This window comes from Nyctereutes procyonoides, unplaced genomic scaffold (genome assembly GCF_905146905.1).
Source record: "Nyctereutes procyonoides isolate TBG_1078 unplaced genomic scaffold, NYPRO_anot_genome, whole genome shotgun sequence".
Lineage (NCBI taxonomy): Eukaryota > Metazoa > Chordata > Mammalia > Carnivora > Canidae > Nyctereutes > Nyctereutes procyonoides.
Window position 1 is genome coordinate 52,277,711 of NW_026575142.1, and position 7,851 is coordinate 52,285,561.

The window sequence follows — 7,851 nt, forward strand, 5'->3', positions numbered from 1 at the left end:
ATTTAAAAAAAATAAATAAAATAAAAAATAAAAAAAAAAAGAGCAGATTCCTTTAGTTGGGTTGTGAGTTCATAGGCACTCATTGTGATACATCACAATATGCACTCCTTCTGCGTCTCATAGTTCATAACATAATAGTTAAAAGAAAAAGGGAGGGAAGAAGTTTTCTCTGGTAACTCCACTTTCTACTCCAGCACAGAGTCAAGTGCTTAATAAATCCGTAGTGACCAAAACATATCTGAGATTAAGGCTGCCTTCAGAAATGGGCTAAGGGAAGTTTCCTCTCAGTGCTTTTTATACAAGATCCTAGAATCCACTTCCTTAGTTAAATGTAGATGAGGATGAATGGAAAATGGAAACTAGAGCAAAGCTCTCAGTGTGGGCCATGCAATTACAGGATACTTCTCTTATCATAATTCCCTGCCCCTGACATCTCCTACAAAGACTTCCGTAAAGTCTCCACTACTTTTTTATCAAAACTAATTAATCCTTCTCCCAAGTTCCCTTTATGGTGAAAACTAGCATACCATCTCCCCTCAGTTTTGTACATTATCTGCATATCCAAACAACTATGTGGATTTTTTTTTTTCTGAGAAGGGAAAAGTCTTACTAATATAAGCGCTCCCAAAATATCTTGCACAGCCTGGCACATCTCAGATCCTAATTGAATTATCATCCAGTGGAATTAAATTGGTGGTCTTTCAACTTCACCCTAGATTCATGCCCAAAGCCAAGCATTTTGCCTCTTTCTGCCTTGGCTGTTATGCTTAGGAAATAAGTAAAACACTCATTACTTTCCTATGATGAAGTAAAACTAACAATGGTAGAGAATTCTGCATGAAGTACCCCAAACAACTTTCCTGAATTCAGGTGGGAGAACCTCCCTCCCAACTCTCTTATTAAGGGCATGAGTTGGGTAAGTAGGAAGAAGGAAGAAACAAGCACACTACCGTCATACCAACAAAGTCTGCCAGGTCCACTGAGTCATGCAGAATCCATACCCAATTTGGTCCCCAAAACCTCCCTCTCATTTACTCCTCTAATGGATCCCCATTCTGATCCCATCTCCTTAAAGCCATCTCCCTCACTTTGTCCACCCTGCCATAATCCAGGCTTTCATTCCTGTAGGAAATCATTTAAGAGTCCACACTAGTCCCTGTATCAGTCTTTGAAGCAACCACCTCAGCCCACGTCTAAACCATCCTCCACTGTGGCCAGCCTAGTTCCAAGCCACAAATGAGACCACACTGCTCCCCTGATGCTATTCTTGATGATTTTTTCATTGCCCCAGGACACAACACAAACTCCTTGGCATGAGCCTGAAGACTCTAGGTTACCCTTCCAGATGTACAGTTCCCACTGCTCCCTCAACATACCTGCCATTAAACCAGGCAACTTTTCCAAACCAACCAAGCCTTCTCACTTCTCCATGCCTTTGTAGTCCCTTCTTTGTGTTTAGACTGCCCTTCCTCTTCCTGTCTGGCGCCCACTGAGAAATATGAAAGGACTCCATCCAAAGGCCTACGCTGAGATCTGACCAACCCTGGCAATAGGCCTCTGACCCCTCTTTCTTAGAACACTGACTTTAAAAAGCTTACAATTGCAAGTACCTCCTCTGTTCCTTTGAGACGTGTGTGTGTGTCTGTGTGTGTGTGTGTGTGTGTGCGCACGCACATCTACAGCCTAGGAATATCTCAAGGAACTGAAAGCCATTGCTCTGAAATGTAATCATCAGAAAGGCTTTTGTCTGCCAGTCTCTGTGGGAGGATAGAATCCTGACTTCGTGATTGCCAGCTAGCAGACACAGCTGGCCTAGTCACTGCCATACTGACCGACTCTCTTACTGGCTTTTTGTCATCTTTCACTTCCCTGATTCAGTCTACTCCCTTCCTTACTATGTTATGCTCCCTTTAAAATGCCCAATTCCCCCTGCACAAGTGGAAGTGGAGCTTTGTCCTTTCCCCTACTGTCAGTAGTTACAGAAGAAAAAAATGTTTTCCCCACTTGAACAAATGTCTAGTTCTGTTTATCTTGGACATTATTCATATTCCAAGACCCAGCTGCCATGTGACCTTCCCCAGGAAATACTCTTTCCTTGACTTCCAGGGTGGTGGCTGTCACTCTTCATACGTAAGCACATACAAATTTGAGCAGATATATGCTAGGACACTTCTTACGTCAAACTAAAATGAATTTTTCTTCTAGTCAAACTTCCATCCATACTAAAATCCTGAAGGTTGGAAGTTGTGTTTTGCTCCTCCATATATACACTGAGCCAAGTATGCAACAGGCCTTGAGTAAATGTATTTTAAGTGGGCATGAATGAATGAATGAATGAGGGCTGGCATGCAGGATTGTAAGGGTTAAGGTGTACTCTCTTTCTAGAGTTGTCCCCAAGGGAAATGGAGAGTGAGAAGTCTGGTTGCTGAATAAGAGGAAGGCAATTACACTTTTCCAGGAGGAGAGGAAGATCAACCCGTATAGACTTGTTCTTTCTTGCCACTGAGATTTTCCACTCCATTTTCTCCCTTCTCAAATCCTAAATTTGTATGTGAAACTTCTTCCCCTCAAGGGCTGTGAGGAACCATTTTGTAGGCTTTACTGTGTAATACAGGGGCGAGAGAGGACTCAAATGCCTTCAAACACTGGACAAAATTTGCCAACTGAAAGGGCTTCTTCTTGGGTCATAACCAGATGCAAATGTGTGATGTCAAGCCAACCTAAACTATCCCATTGTTTTCAAGTGTGACTAAGTACTGACTAATATTACTTCCTCTGGCACTTTTTTTTTTTTTTTTTGACTCAGTAGAATGGAAAAGTTCCAGGCCGTTGTTATACATTGCTGTCTGGACAGAATGACTTCCTGCACATCATAACCACTTGAGAGAGGGGGAAAAAATGGAAGAGGAAAAAAAAAATCCTCTCAAGAGTTCCCTTAAGTTTAGCAATGTTTTGTCGTCGTTGTTGTTGTTCTTGAATTTTATTTTATTTTTTTGTTTGTTTTTGCTGTTCTGTGTTATTCACAAAAGAAAGAAAGAATATCCAAATCCAAGTGAGAAAAGACCTTGTCCAGGTCATCTAGTGAGGAGCCAACACTCTCTCTGCCCTTCCTGAGATCCACAGTGTCGCCATGACATCCTCCCCAAGCTGTTCAAGCATGATGTAAACACTCTTTTTCTTCGGGAGCTCTGTCCCTTCCAAAACAAGTCCTCACACCTTTGGGCTGCCAACAGTTGCTTCTGCCTCCCTGTAGACTATTCCTCATAGTTCTGCCTTCTGGGAAACAAGTTGTGTTTGCAGACAGTAAAGAGATTCAGAGCCTTGTTCCATGTGGACTAGATCACTAGAGACAGGATTGGTAATGACTTCTCTCAGGGAGAAAATGGAGAAATGAGCAGGACCAAAACTTTGGGAATATCTTCAAAAAGAGGAAAGAGAGAAGAAGGACACCCACTAAATGTACCTTTGAAAGGTCAGAGAGTTCCCTCCTCCCTCATCAGTGGCAGATAACAGCACATATTATTTAACATAAGTCTTTCAGACCAAATGGAATCCCAATATTTCCTCCACTCCTTCTTTCCTTCCAAATTGGAAGTCAGCCCAAGATTCTAGCCTGGTTCCTCTTGATGCAGATCTCATTAGTTTCAGCCTTTGTTCTGAACAGCTCTGAACAGAGGCTTCAGCTTCTCTCTCCCAGCCAGTCCAGTGGCAGAAAGGATTGACCGACCCATATTACAATCCAGAGAAAGCCTGCTAGCCATGGGCAATGAGGAAAATCTCCCCTCTCTGAAATCCATTGCCAACAATTTTGGTCACTTTTCCCAGGTTGTGAGTCATTTCTATAGCCTCTGAGTTTCTACCAATTTTAGGGTCAGATGAAAAGCCAGTCCCCACAGGGCCTTTTAGTTCCCTGGGAATTAGGAAGAAAGATTCATTATATGGCAGAGATGATTGCCTTTTTCTTTTCAACTGCGATTGGTGGCCCCAAAACCACAACGATCAAATGCAGAGGCTCTGCTAAATCATCACTATTTCAACTACTAATTAGTTCTAATGTTCACAGCAGAGGAGTCTGTGGGGGCAATAAACCACTTCTTCAAGTGATTAAACTTCCAAGTGAACACACTTTGATTACCACAAGAACCATTCCTTTGCAAAAGTTCTCCAAGGGAACTAACTGCATCCCCAAGACATGGCTCCACGAATGGAGGATTAGTAGCCTGGAACATGGATGTGCTCAGGCCTTAACTCTGTTTCCTGTGGTCAAATCCCTGCTCCACCTGCGGTTCTGGTGACGTGCCTCAGGGTACCATATGTGACAAAGTTAAAGAAGTTTCAGTGAACTGCAAGTTCGCTGGGTTGGCTGTGAGATAACACTGCCCAAAAGCATGGGCCATCAGAGGGAGAATGCCTAGAAGCACAGTCGGGGAGACAGTCATCTGCTATGTCTAGGATATCAGAGCTCCCCACCCTTGGTCCTGATTTAACAAAGGTGTGGATTTGGAGAAAGGTGCTATGATGGTCAGGAAACCTACGGCACTGTGCCAATTACTTGCCCATGACTTCTCTCATAGCAAAAACAAAGGCAATTATTTGATCCAGATCTTTTTTTCAGAAGTGTTCACTTAATGTGCTTTAAAAAAAACCCAACCAAACAAACAAACAAAAAAAACAACTACATGTGAACTATAGGTTCACTGTAGAAAAAAATAGAAAATACAAACAAGCAAAAAATAAAGTTCTAGTATTCTGTAAGCTCCTCCTATAGAGAAGGGTTTTTCAAACTCAGCACTACTGACATTTTTAGTTAAATAATTCTTTGTTGCAAGAGCTGTCCTGTGTATTGTAGGATGTTTAAAAGCATCCCTGGCTTCTACCTCCTAGATGCCATCACCACACTGTCCCTCCATCCCCAGGGTTGGAACCAAAAATGTCAGGAGACATTGCCATATGCCCCCTAGTGGTTAAATCACTCCCATTGAGGATCAGTGCTCTGAAGATAACCAGTAACACCATTTTTCAGTCTTTTTTCTTGCATACCTACTAGTAAATTCGTATTTTAGTGGAGTTAGAGCATATATATTGTTTTGTATTTTCATCATTTACCCATAGTTCCTGACCAATTCCCCATGTTGATATCTGTTCTACAACGTCATCTTAACCTTTCATTCTGCTCCATTGCGTGGTTGTGCATTGCTTTATTTCATCCCCACTTAGGGACAATTAGATTATTTCCAAGGATAGCAAGAGTATAGTATGAGTATTAAAACAAAACAAAGGGGATCCCTGGGTGGCGCAGCGGTTTAGCGCCTGCCTTTGGCCCAGGCTGCGATCCTGGGGACCTGGGATCGAGTCCCATGTTGGGCTCCTGGTGCATGGAGCCTGCTTCTCCTTCTGCCTGTGTCTCTGCCTCTATCTCTCTCTCTGTGTGACTATCATAAATAAATTAAAAAAAAAATTTAAAAAAAAAAAAAAAAAATAAAACAAAACAAAAAAAAAGACAAAATTATTGTGTCTCTTGCCTTCTAAAATGGAAAGAGGTTGGCATAATGCATATGAATAGGGAAATAAATCCTTATGCTCTATCCTTCCACTTATAGAAACCACTGAGGAAAAATGAAAAGGACGGAACTCTTAAGACTCTTCCATGCTGGGGCACTTAGGTGTCTCAGTCGGTTAAGCATCTTACTCTTGATTTTGGCTCAGATCATGATCTCAGGGTCATGGGATGGAGCCCCATGTCAGGCTCTGCTGGGCATGGAGCCTGCTTAAGATTCTCTCTCTCCCTCTCCATCTGTACCCTGCCCCCAAAACAAAAAGATACTTCCAGGCTGTTAATGAATAAGACCCTGCATAGAATCCACTCCTGAGTCTCCAGGTAGGATGGCATACAAGTTGAGGAGTAGAGAGCCAGATGAATTTGAAAAATATAAGGGAAAGGAAATAACTTAGGAGTGGGTAGACAAGGAGGCCAAGAATGGGGGATCCTGGAAAACAAAGAGCAGAATAGATAGAAAGAGGCTTAGAATGGGGGAGGGAGGTGCTGAGAAAGGTGGTTGTCTACTGGGCATCAAACCCCTCCCTTTCAAGCTCTGAGTAATATTTGACCACATTTCTTGCCTATAACCAATGTACCCAGAGGAGTAAAGGGCATTTGGAGTGCATTATATTATGCAAAGTGGTACATTGCAGTAAAAAGACAGCAGGGGCCCATGCAAAATACCCAGTGACGATGGAGAATTAAACAGATCTTGGAGGCAGAGGCAACTAGGAGAATAAGAATCACCAGAGACACTGGGGTAGGAGTCACAGGGTTTTCCCTGCACATGGGATGAGTGTCTGAGCCAATCATGTTTAAAAATATCAAAGGCCAAAATCATCTCAACAGGATAAAGAATTTAAGAAATAACCAGTGAGCACAGACTTTTTTTAGGGGGGGGCTCTTATAAACAACACTGCATTGAATACTACTGTTGTTAAATATTTGCCAAAAAATACTTAATTTTTTTCTTTAGGCTAAAGATTGGAAATGGAATTGCTCAGTCCAAGAGAATGCACATTTTTAAGACTTCTGATACATATCTTCAAACAGCCCTGATAAGATTTTCATGATTGCTATTTTACTATAGCACCAACGGGGTATGACCATTGTCTTCTCCCCATTGTTTCACCAACATTGGTATATGTTCTTCCCATTTCACAGGAGAGATGCATAAGGCTTGCCCATGTTCACAGAGCAGTGGAGCTGGAACAGGAGCCCACAGCTAACTCCAAGTCCTGATCTGGTCTTTATCTACTGCTGGGAGTATTCAATCTGTAGAAGACCCAGCCTGCATCATCCTTGACCCTGTTACTTCTCCACTTAATTCACTGATCACTTTTTTAAAAAATTAATTTATTCATGAGAGACACAGAGAGAGGAAGAGACAAAGGCAGAGGGAGAAGCAAGCTCCCCTGCAGGGAGCCTGATGCAGACTCAATCCCAGGCCCCCTGGGATCTTGTCCTGAGCCAAAGGCAGATGCTCAACCACTGAGCCACCCAGGGGCCCCTTAACTCATTGGTCTTAAGTTAAAGTCCAAACTCTTTCAGTGGCTTGGAAGCCCTTGGAATTCTAATCCCTACTTACCTCTCTATCCTTCCCCTACCTTGAACTCTGAATTCCCACCAGGGAAAATTAAAGTTCTCAAACGTACTTTGCTGTCTTGCCTCAGAGCCTTTGTACCTGTTCTTCCCTTTCTCCCTACCCATCATCTTCCTTTGGGTAACTTCTGCTCATCCTTCAGATGGAACTTAAATATAAATCCTTTGATGACCTTTGAATTCTGGGTTCAAAGATTGTACCCCTACCACTCCCATGTGCTTCTCAGTACCTTTTACTTCTCCCTGATAATACCTATTAACTGTGCTTTAACTTTTGTCTAATTATTTGACTTCCTCATCAGTCTTTAAGCTCTATAGGATAAGATCCATGTCCATAAAACCCAAGATCAGTTTTTGCTAAGTAGCATAATCCCCTTTAGACTAGACAGGTACACTCTAGGTTATCAGAACTGCAAACATTTTTGAGGGTTTCATAAACAGCCTGCCTCACTCCTCTATGTTCCCTGCTTGGCATCTGTAGGCATTTTGAGCGCACTATTTTTGCAACAGACATATTTCCTGTTAATGCCAGAAAGAATCTTCCAGTATTAAGAGTTGTCCAACAATAGGGTAGGCCCTCTCTTTCTTAATGTTGCAAGAAGAGCTTCTGTATGCACTTCTTAGTTAACAGCCCACCCTCCCAACATGACTGGAGGGGTCAGGGTTCAAGAATGAGCCTGCTGCCCTCCTGACCAGCCCATCTTACATGT